Here is a 10,678-nt window from a genome sequence, read left to right as displayed (position 1 = left end):
ATCTGCACATGTATGTGAGGAAATTACCTGAGGCCAGAAAAAGTACCGCTCTGAAAGGATTAGATGGTGCAGAAGGCCAGGAATAATTTCTATTCCTACCACCCAGGCTGGAAAACCTAATTTGCAGGCATTTGGTAGAGGACTAAGAAGGATCATGCTTCAGCAGTGGGGCAAAATGAACCCTAGACCCAATGCTGCTGTGCCCCTGCCTAACAAGGCACAAAGCAGCACCCCAAATCATCAAACATTTCCAAGAACTCAAATGCATCCCAGAACACAAAAATACCCAGCATGCAACAAGTCAAAATCCAGAATGTTTGGCATCCAATAAAAAAAATTCACCAGGTATACAAAGAAGTAGGAAAATAATGAGGAGAGAGATCAGTCAATCAAAACCAGCTAAGAACTGACACAGGTGTTAGAATTAGCAGACGAGGACCTTAAAGCAGCTTTTTATAACTGTATTCCATATGTTCGAAGAAGTAAGTAGTGGATTGGAAGATATGAGAAAGAAAGACCCACCTCTAACTTCTAGAGATGAAAGCTACCATGTCTGAGACGAAAATATACTGGATGAGATTAACTGCAGGTTAGACACTGAAGAGAATAGATGAATACATTTAAAGACACAGCAATAGAAACTATCAAAGTGAAACAGAGGGGAAACAAACAAACAAAAGAACAGAGCATCAGTGAACTTGGAACAGTTTCAAGGAGCCAAATACACATGTAACTGAAGTCCCCCAAAGGAAGGGAGTAACAGACGAAATATTTGAAATTAGTGACCAGAATGTTTCCAAATTAGATGAAAATGATAAACCCATAGATCCAAGAACCCCAACAAACACAAAGAAAAATAGCATTTCATCGTAACCAAATTGCTTAAAGCCAGTGATAAAGAATAAAATCTTAATAAAAGATTAAAGATTAAATTAAAATTAATTAAATTTTATTAAAATCTTAATAAAAGCCAGAGAATAAACACACTTGCAGAGGAATGAGGACGACAAAATGGCAGATTTCTTACAGAAACCATGCAGACTAGCAGACTTTGGAGCCTTATTTATAAAGTACTGAAAGGAAAAAAAAAACAAAAACCCTGTCAGCGTAGAATTCTATACACACTGAAAATATCTTTCAAAAACAAAGTTAAACTGTTTCGAACATAAAAGGCTGAATTCATCACCAGAAGATCTGAACTACAGAAACATTAAAGGAAATCCTTTAGGCAGAAAGAAAATGATGAAAGATAGAGATATGGATCTATTCAGAGGAATAAAGACCATGGGAAATGGCAATGGAATTATTACTTAAACTTCTTTAGAAGAAAATGGACTGTTTAAACAAAATAATAATAGTACAGTGCAAGGTTTATAACATATGTAAAAGCAAAATGAGTGACAAAAATAGCACAAAGGCCAGGCAGGGAGAAATGGAAATGTAGTATCGTAAAGAGAAATTTTCATCACAAAATGTCTATTTAAAAAAGCAGAGGGGGCTTCCCTGGTGGCGCAGTGGTTGGGCGTCCGCCTGCCGACGCAGGGGACGCGGGTTCGTGCCCCGGTCCGGGAAGATCCCACATGCCGCGGAGTGGCTGGGCCCATGAGCCATGGCCGCTCAGCCTGCACGTCCGGAGCCTGTGCTCCGTAACGGGAGAGGCCACAGCAGTGAGGCCGCGTACAGCAAAAAAAAAAAAAAAAAGCAGAGAAGTGTCAAATCATAACTTCAGCTTCCACTTTCAGGAACTAGAAGAAGAAACATTACACCCAAAGCGAGCAGAAGATAAGAAATAATAAAGAACAAAGCAGAAAGCAATTAAGTAGAAAACAGAAATACAGTAGAGAAAATCAATGACACTAAAGCTAATACTTTGAGATCAGTAAAACTGATAAAGCTCTAGCCAGAATGATTAAGAATAAAAGATAGAAGACAGAAATATCAATAGCAGAAATTAGGTGATATCACTGCACTACAGTAAAAATATTAAAATGATAATAAAATATTAGGAACAAAATTATGCAAAAAATATTGACACTTAGATGAAATGGACAAATTCTTTGAATGACACAAACTACCAACCTCACTCAAGAAGCAGGAGATAACTTGAATAGCCCTCTATCTATTAAAGAAATTGAATTTGCAGTTAGAAATCTTTCCACGTAGAAAACTTGAGATTTAAATAATTTCCCTGGTAAATTCTACCAAACACGTTAGGAAGAAATAATATCAGTTCTGCATAAACTCTTCCAAAAAATTGAAGGGGAGTAAATATTTCCCAACTCACAAGTTCGTCCCAACTCTAAGAAGCTAGTATTACTTTGGAATCAAAACCGAAGTGAGAGAGTGACTTGGACATATGTACACTACCAAATGTAAAATAGAGAGCTAGTGGGAAGCAGCCGCATCGCACAGGGAGATCAGCTTGGTGCTTTGTGCCCACCTAGAGGGGTGGGATGGGGAGGGTGGGAGGGAGACTCAAGAGGGAGGGGATATGCAGATATATGTATATGTATATCTGATTCACTTTGTTATACAGCAGAAACTAACACAACATTGTAAAGCAATTATACTCCAATAAAGATGTTAAAAAATAAAAACACCTTAAAAAATATACCAGCACAAGAAAAGAGAGCTATAGGTCAATATTCCTCATGAACACAGATATAAAAGTTTTAAACAAAATAAAATCTAATCCAACAATGTATAAAAAGGCTAATACACCATGGCCAAGCAGGCTTTATCCCAGGAATGCAAGGTTGGCTTAGTATTGGAAGATCAAGAAATGTAATTCACCATATTAATAAAACTAAAATAGAAAAACCATATATCATCTCAACAGATGCATAAAAGTCATTTAACAAAACCCAATGTCTATTCCTGATAAAAATTATCCCAAAATGAGGAATACAAGTATACTTCCTCAGCCTGATGAAGGGCATCTATGGAAGATCTGTAGTTAACATCATACCTGATGGTAGAACACTGAAAGCTTTCCCCTAAGGTCAGGAACAAAGCAAGAATATCCACTTTCCTCGTTTCTATTCAGCATTGTACTAAAGGATCTAAAAGGTCAAGTAAAAGAAACAAAAGGCATCCAGACTGGAAAAGAAGAAGTAAAACTATATTTGCAGATACCATGGTGGTCTATATAGAAAAGCCTATGGAATCTATTTTAAAAAGCTACTAGAACTAATAAGCGAGTTCTGTGGGCCACAAGATCAATGTACAAATATCAGTTGTATTTCCATACACTAGCGTTGAAGATCCAGGATTGGCATTTAAAAGCAATACCCTCTACAGTAGGATCAACAGTATGAAAACTCTGAGATAAAATAGAAGACTTACAAGACCAGCGTGTGAGGTGGTAGCCGTGGGAGGCTGTCCTTCCCTTGAGCCCATGGTGGGTGAGGCACTGCTCTTGTCTTCTGTCCCTGCTCCCTGCCCTCCCTGGCTTATGCCGCTCTCTCTGCAGAGACTTTTTCAAGATCTTTCCCAAATCACTGGCTTTTACCGGGTCTTTCAGGTACGTAGCTCACTTCTTCTATACATGGAGCAGGGAAAGCAGAAAAAGCACTTAATCCTCTTTCAGCCATCACCAGTTCATTCCTGAGATGCTTTCCTTTTCATGAAACAGCATGGGGAAAGAAAACTCTCATCCCAGGAAACTTAGGGCTTTCCTCTGCATTCAAAACAGGATGCACTGGGACCCCTTCTTCCTGCTCTTAGGAAAGCCTGGGTTCTAGGTGGGCACCTTCTCTCTGAGACTGTTTCTCTGTGTCGTTATTCCCATGGCCAGGTTGAGTTGGGCAACGCCAAGTTACTTGATAAACACGTGGTTAATATGTCAAAGCAACAGGAAAGCACTGTAAGTGATTATTATTTCTTAGAGAATAACAGAAAGGAATGACAAAAATATAGAGTGTGGTAAGCCTTTTCAATTTCGTTTACTAGCATACTTGCATTTAAAATCTTTGGCCTTTTTATTTTAAATTGAAAGGTAATAAATGTTCTGCTGCTGGTTTTATGATCCTGTGACTAGGGACTACAGTGTTGCCTCTGCTAGAATTCATTGCGGGGCAGTAGAAGTATGGAGTGATACTTGCTATAAAAACTCTCCACCCTCCTCCTTAGCTGGTCTGTTGACTACTTCTGACATTCAGCGTATTGCTATGGTTGATGTGAGTTTTTGGGACAGGGGGTGGAGGGATTCCCTTCCTCCCCCACAAAATACATGGTTTTGTATTTTTTATTTCTCTAGTAAATATAAAATCTTATATTTACTAGAGAAATTAAAAAATACTTATATTTACTAGAGAAATAAAAAAATATAGATTGGAAATGATTATGGGCAAAGCATTATATTGATGAATGTCAAGTAGTTATAGTATACAAACTGAGAACATGAAATATAGAGGGAAGGTGTGAAGAGGTAGGGTTGAGCTGAGCCATGAAAGGCAGTCTAAATGATGACCTGGCTGATTGAGAGGAAAGACGGACGTATGAAGAGGTTTCTTGCTCAGGTATAGCTTTAAAATGAGCAGATTGTCTATTTTGGATGAAAACCAGCTGGCCAGAGAAGGAGCCCCTATTCCAGAGGCCTTGAACTGTCTAGGCTTTAGAGCAGCGATGTCCAATGGAATATTTTGCAGAGATGGGAACGTTCTATGACTGTGCTGTTCAGTATGGCAGCCACTAATGATGTGTGGCTACTGAGCTCCTGAAATGTGGCTAGTACATCTGGGCAACTGGATTTTTAATGTTATTCAATTTTTAACTATTAAAACAGCTTCATGTTTCTAGAGGCTACACGTATTGGATAGCACAGATCTAGAGGGATACGAGAGGGAATCTTTAGTCCTGAGAGCCCATGTAGAAGTCACACTCAAGGGATCTTCTGTGTCTCCTGCCCAGAACTGGTACCAAGTCTGGATCCTGAATCTTTTATGCCGTGATTGGGAGATTGGGATCGTAGGCTTCTACTACTGTCACTCTCAGAAAGACTCAAGGCTCAGTGACATTGGCCTCCTCCGAGGACAATACCAGCTATGTTCTTGACCATAGGCTGAGCTCATCAGCGGGTCTAACCATCCCAGAGTTGGGATAGCTCAGCATCCACCATCAAGGCTCTCAATTCAGTGACTTACTAGTAAGGATGCAAGAGGCAAAGAAGGAATCAGTGGTACCAGGGCCTCTTCTCCCACCCCTTGGACACAGCTCTCCTCCTGCCTCAGGGGAACAGTGATTATTATTAGAGTAGCCCACCAGCAGCCGAGTTATTGCCAAATTGTTTGTTCTGAGGAAAGACAAGAGAAATGAATAGGTGAGTGTTAATATAATCTTTGGACATTAGAGAAATGGTTCAACAGCTCTGGCGCTCCTGAGTCTGCCCAGATTTTCTTTCTGCTTCTACTGTCGGAAGTCGTGGCCTGCTCTCACTCTCGCAAGTACCTTTGCTGGCAGAGGCTTACTTCCCACGGGTCACACTATTTCTTGGAAAACCATTAAAGGACAACACTAGAAACTAAATCATTCTTGCAGTTAGCATTTGCAAAGTACATGGTTACCTCTTTTACCCAAGATGGTATATGTAAAGCTAAACCTATTTGACTATCTCATAACTCTCATTTTTCCTTTATTTGCTGGTGAGACAGTCATCATCTTAAGGAACCCTGTAACTGGGTAGTGTTCAGAGGTGAGGCTGGAGAAGGGAGATAGGCATCATTTTAATTCATAGAGACTTTGCATGCTGGGCTGACTCTACATGGTGCAGGATGGGCCATGGAGAATCATAACACATTCCTGAGTGTGGTCATTGCTTTGCCTGTCTGTTATTGTGCTACAAACTCAGTGACTTAAACAACAGCGCGTTATTCTCTCTCATGGTTCTGTGGGTTGATGGGACTCAGCTGGGTGGTTCTCCTTTGGGGCCTTTCCTGTGGATGCAGTCAGAAAGCAGCTGACTAGGGTGACTGGCTTAACATCCAAGATGGCGCTCCCATGGCTGGGGTAGGTTCTGGCTGTCAGCCGGGGCTGTGGACTGGGGTGCGTCCATGTGGTCTTTATGAAGCTTAGTGTTTCTAATAGTGTGGCAGTCTCAGGAGAGTCATACTTCTTACCAGGTAGCTTTGGGCACCAGGAGTGAGTGCTCCAAGAGACCCAGAAAGAAGCTGAAAGGTTTTTGATGATCTTGCCTCAGAAATTTCAATTCCACCTTATCCTATTGGTTGGCATTGGTTAAGTCACTGATTCGGGGGGGCCAGATGCAAGGGGAGGGAATCTGACTTCGCCCCTTAATTAGAGGAGTGAAGAATTTGCAGCCATCTTTAATGTACTATAGTGATCATATTAAAAGGAAACCACTTAGAGAAATGAAATTGGCAGTTATATTCAGGAAGTATCAAAGAGTTGAGAGGCTGCAACATGAAAATCTGGATTTTGGAAGGTGCTTGGGGAAGAGGGAAAGTGACAAAATTTAGGGATGAATTATAGAAATTTGCGGAGCACCAATGGTGGTGGGACCACGTAGAATTACCAGGAAAGACTGTTAGATTTAAAACTGTGTTTAAGGAAAGCAGTACTTTTGTTACATAGCTTGCACCTGAATAAGCACAAAGGTTTCAATTGGCCCTGCTTGGATGACGTGGGAAGCTGGTAATGGCTGCCTTTTGGATGGGGATGGATGATTTGGTCATTGGTGCCTTCAGTGTTCTGTTTTGAAGCAATCATCAAATCAAAGACAGCTGGTAGAAAAGAAAAGGCCTGCCAGTCTGGTTCTGTTAGGTTACTAACAGTTCTTGGAAGTTACTAAGTCTACCGGCCTCTGGAACTTGCTGTGCACTTTCTGTGTTAACATGGGAAAAACCGGGTACAAGGAGCCTCTGTGGTCATTTGCCTTCATTGAACAAGATGAAAGCTGTAGTTGGAACTAAGGCTTGGCAGGGCAATGTCTATCTTTTCTTCTTCATAAAAGAGGTTAAGAAATAGTTTATTGTCCGTGGAAGTCTTATGATAGTTTATACTTTCTCCCCAGCTCTCCTCTCTAGTTCACACGTGGCTGTCTGATTGGTAGAGGTCTTACAAAATCAGAGGAACTTGGGCAGAAAGATGATCACAGAAGCCCACACAAGACTGCACAGAGAACGATTAAAACTGCGAAGTATTACATGGAAAGAGACATGGGTTTAAAAAGTGATTATTTGGAGCTCAGTGGATGGAAAATGTGTGAAAGGAGCAAAAAACTAGGCCATAGAAGGAAGTCCATCTAGGACAGTGGTTTTTAAATCTATCTCAGGGAACGCTGTGGTTCTGTGAGCAGTTACTGGCAGTTCCATAAATAACAAAAAGATAGGCGTAGCCAGAGTCACAGAGGCGCAAATGTAATTGAAAAAAAAATTTCCCACAACTGAAGTCAACTTAGCTCATGAATCCTCATTTCCATCTGAGGCCAGAAGAAAATCTTGCCAATGCAGAGTTGTTTAGTCTCTGCTGGGTCAAGGCTCCGTCTCTTTGGGGAAACAGCACAATCTATTCAGAATTTTCCCTCTTCAAGTGGCTTTTTTTTCTCTGGACAGTAACTGGGGCTCTTCAGGGGTGGTGGAGATGGAGGTATGGACTGCTTGAGGCTTGTCCTGGCATCTGGATACGGCTTCTGCCTGCTGGCCAGTCCTCTGGACTTACAGCCCTCAGCTGAGATCCTGCTTGCCCTACTGGTCCCCAACTGCAACGGCTCATCTCAGTCCGTCTGAAGCCCCCTTGGAGGGTCTGGGACTCTGAACATTCGAGGATACACTGGACTTAGTGAGGCAGCCTGGCCCCAGGTATGGGCAGTTCCGCTGTCGGGCTGCCCCTCGGAACAGGCCATGCTGGACCCCGGACTTTGCCATGACATGGGCGGTGTCCAGGGCTATGCCAAGGGGAGCCCAGGGATGCCTCTCTCTTCCAGGGTCCCCTCAGTCTCTTCTCTTGGGAGGAGGCTAGGGTGTCTCTTGTTTGGCGGTGGTGGAGAATGGGGGTGCTGGACCCCCTCTCAGCGACTTCCAGGGTCAGTAAACACCAGGGGTCTCCCCTCTGCTTTCCTTCTCACCTGCTGGTTAACTCTGCTCCTTTGGATGGGAAAAATACCTTTCATTCTTGACATGACCGTACATCCTTCTGAACTCGATGGTTTATGATATAAACTCAAGGCTCAGAGTTCTCCAGCACTTTGGCTTTGGGGATTCAAGGAAACAATCACACAAATGCTCCCTCTTTAAAGCTGCCAAAGCTGGTGTGAATGTTTATAATGGACAATCCTTCAAAGCGTCATGCCTCATAGGCCGTGGGGAATGCCTTGTGTTTCAGATCACCAGAGCATGCTGTACTGGTCAGTGGGGTGCTATTTCGTGTGCATATTAGCTATTCCTCCAAGGAGGGTCATGTGATCTGAGCAGCTTGACAGGTCGGGGAGAGGCTGAAAATCCTCAGGGATATGGTCTCTCTTAAGGAAGGTGGCCCGGGGTGGCAGACGGTCAGGTCTCCCAAAGGATAAGTTTCAGAGGTGGGAGGGTAGTGAGGGACACACACTCCAGGAGGGGTCCCGAGGCTCTGGGTGTTATTTCTGTTCCTCGTACGGTTTTGTCGAACACACCTGTCCTCATGTTCATGAAGTGGTCTCTGAACTGAAGCACACGCCCGCACCCAGAGCACTTGTGCGGTGCTGAGACCAGAGCAGGGAGTGATGTAGGGTGACAGTCTCCACCCCGTGAAGACCCTCCAACCCAGGGTGGGGTGAGGCAGGTGGACACACCTGTTACCTAGGAGAGGAAACAGAGGGAGGAGAATCCAGGGAAGGTGGTCAGCATCGCTTTGTGAGGGAGGAGATGAATTCATGGTCCCAGTAGAGCAGTGGCTGTAGGTGGGAAGGTCAGGTCTTCAGATCCCATCCCTATAACGGGGGGGGGGGGGATGTTTGAGGGTCCCACCTGGGTTTAGGGGCCCTGGTGTCTAGTGGAACAGCTGGGGTAGGGGTAGGTGGGAAGCATCGAGAACATAAAAGAAAAATAAAAGGAAAGCATAATTTTTTACTTCTACATTATCGCACAAATCAATTTTTCTTTCTACTTGTGAACTATTCAGAAATCTTCATTGTATAAATAGTAAGACAGTTTATCGCTTGTGAGATAGTTCTGCGGTGTCGAACTGTGTTAGTTTCATTCACTGCCACTCGGACACACTCACTGAAGTATTTTCAGGTGGAGGATACAGAGGGAGGGCATCACTGTAGGAGCTTGGACGCACACTTGTTCACAATCCTGCGTGCGCGTTGGAATCATCTGGGAGGTTTAAAAACCCTGAGGTTTGGGCCTCGGCTGCAGAGTTTCTGAAGGGACTGATCTGAGCGTTGGGAGGTCCAGATGCCCTCGGTGATTCTAACATGTGGGCCAGGTTTAGAGAACGGCCACCTAAACAGGAATAAACTAAGAGATGGGACATGTGATGAGTTCTCATAATACTATGTCACCAGCCCCAGATGTGAACCAGTTCCTCTGAGAAAAAGGAACCATACATGTTCTAGAACCAGCTAAAATAAAAAGTGAGAAAATGTCATCATTCGAGAGGTTGCAAGGCAGCATTAGGGCAGAGGTGCTGTTGCTGCTGTATCGTTTATGCTTTTTTCCATCGCAGAATTATCTGGGGCAGCTGAGGCCCAGGTTATCTCAATTCTTGAGTTTCTGATGTGGATATCAAGGGATGGGTTAGGGAAAGGAGTGCCTGCCCAGCCTGGAAGGGATACAGGAAGGGGTGGTGTGTTCTATTAGAAAGGAAACAATCATCATTTACTCAGTGTCTCCTGGAAGGATGGCCTAGGTGGTTCTCAAAACAAGCTGGGGTCCAGTCACTTGCTGGAGGTACGGACTGGAAGGGGAAGGGCCGCTTGGAGCCAAGCGCGCGCTGCCAGGACCCCAGCATCCTCCCCCCCCCCCCCGCAGAGGTCTAGGTGTGACCCATTCACTGCATTCCTCTGAGTTCAAAACGAACCGGTGGGGTAAGTAGGTTTTAAGCTTAAAAGCACACGAGGTCTGGCCAATAAGTCTGGTATCAAGACTGTACCACTTGCAGCTGCTTGCCCATTCAGGCGCTTAACTGTAACAATAAAAGTAGCAGGTGATTCGTGTAGTATCAACTCCGCGCCTGGCCCAGGTTTACAGCATTAAATCCTTTAATAGCCCCAACCGCTGCACGAGGTGCGTGCTGTTAAAATCCCTTTCGCAGAAGAGGAAACGGAGGTTCGCAGAAGTTCTGACTCGACCAAGTTCACAAAGCTCCGGAGGCTGGCCGCCGGTCAGGCTCGGGGACAGAAGTGTGAGTGTCGCTGGAGCCTGGGAGCCCGGCGGGTCGGCAGCTCCGTTAGAAGTCGTGCCCAGGGACCCCGCCGTGGAGGGGGGCAACCGACTGGCGAGGTCTCGGTGAGTCGCTCCACCTCAGTCCGGGGGGAGCGCGCAACAGCCGTCCGGGGCCCCTCGCGGGGACGCCAGGGGAGGACTGCACCGGAAGGGGCTGGCGGTCTTCCCGTCTCCCGAGTGGGGCGGGGTGGGAGCCGTCCGCCCCCGCGGAGCCCGAGCCGGAGCCAGAGCCGCGCCCGCGCTTCTCGGGCGCGAGGGCGGAGCCGGTTGGGGCGCACAGCCCGGCCCGGAGCGCG

The 10,678-nt window shown here is 44.8% G+C and overlaps 1 protein-coding gene across 4 annotated transcripts in view; it reads left to right on the top strand.

Moving 5' to 3' along the window:
• IL1R1 (interleukin 1 receptor type 1) overlaps positions 1-10,678 on the top strand; it is an 87,616-nt gene that overhangs the window by 33,010 nt on the left and 43,928 nt on the right. The gene's annotated exons all lie outside the window — the stretch shown is intronic.

The sequence above is a fragment of the Orcinus orca genome, chromosome 13, assembly GCF_937001465.1.
Source record: "Orcinus orca chromosome 13, mOrcOrc1.1, whole genome shotgun sequence".
NCBI classification, from domain to species: domain Eukaryota; kingdom Metazoa; phylum Chordata; class Mammalia; order Artiodactyla; family Delphinidae; genus Orcinus; species Orcinus orca.
This window is presented reverse-complemented; position numbering and strand designations above follow the sequence as displayed.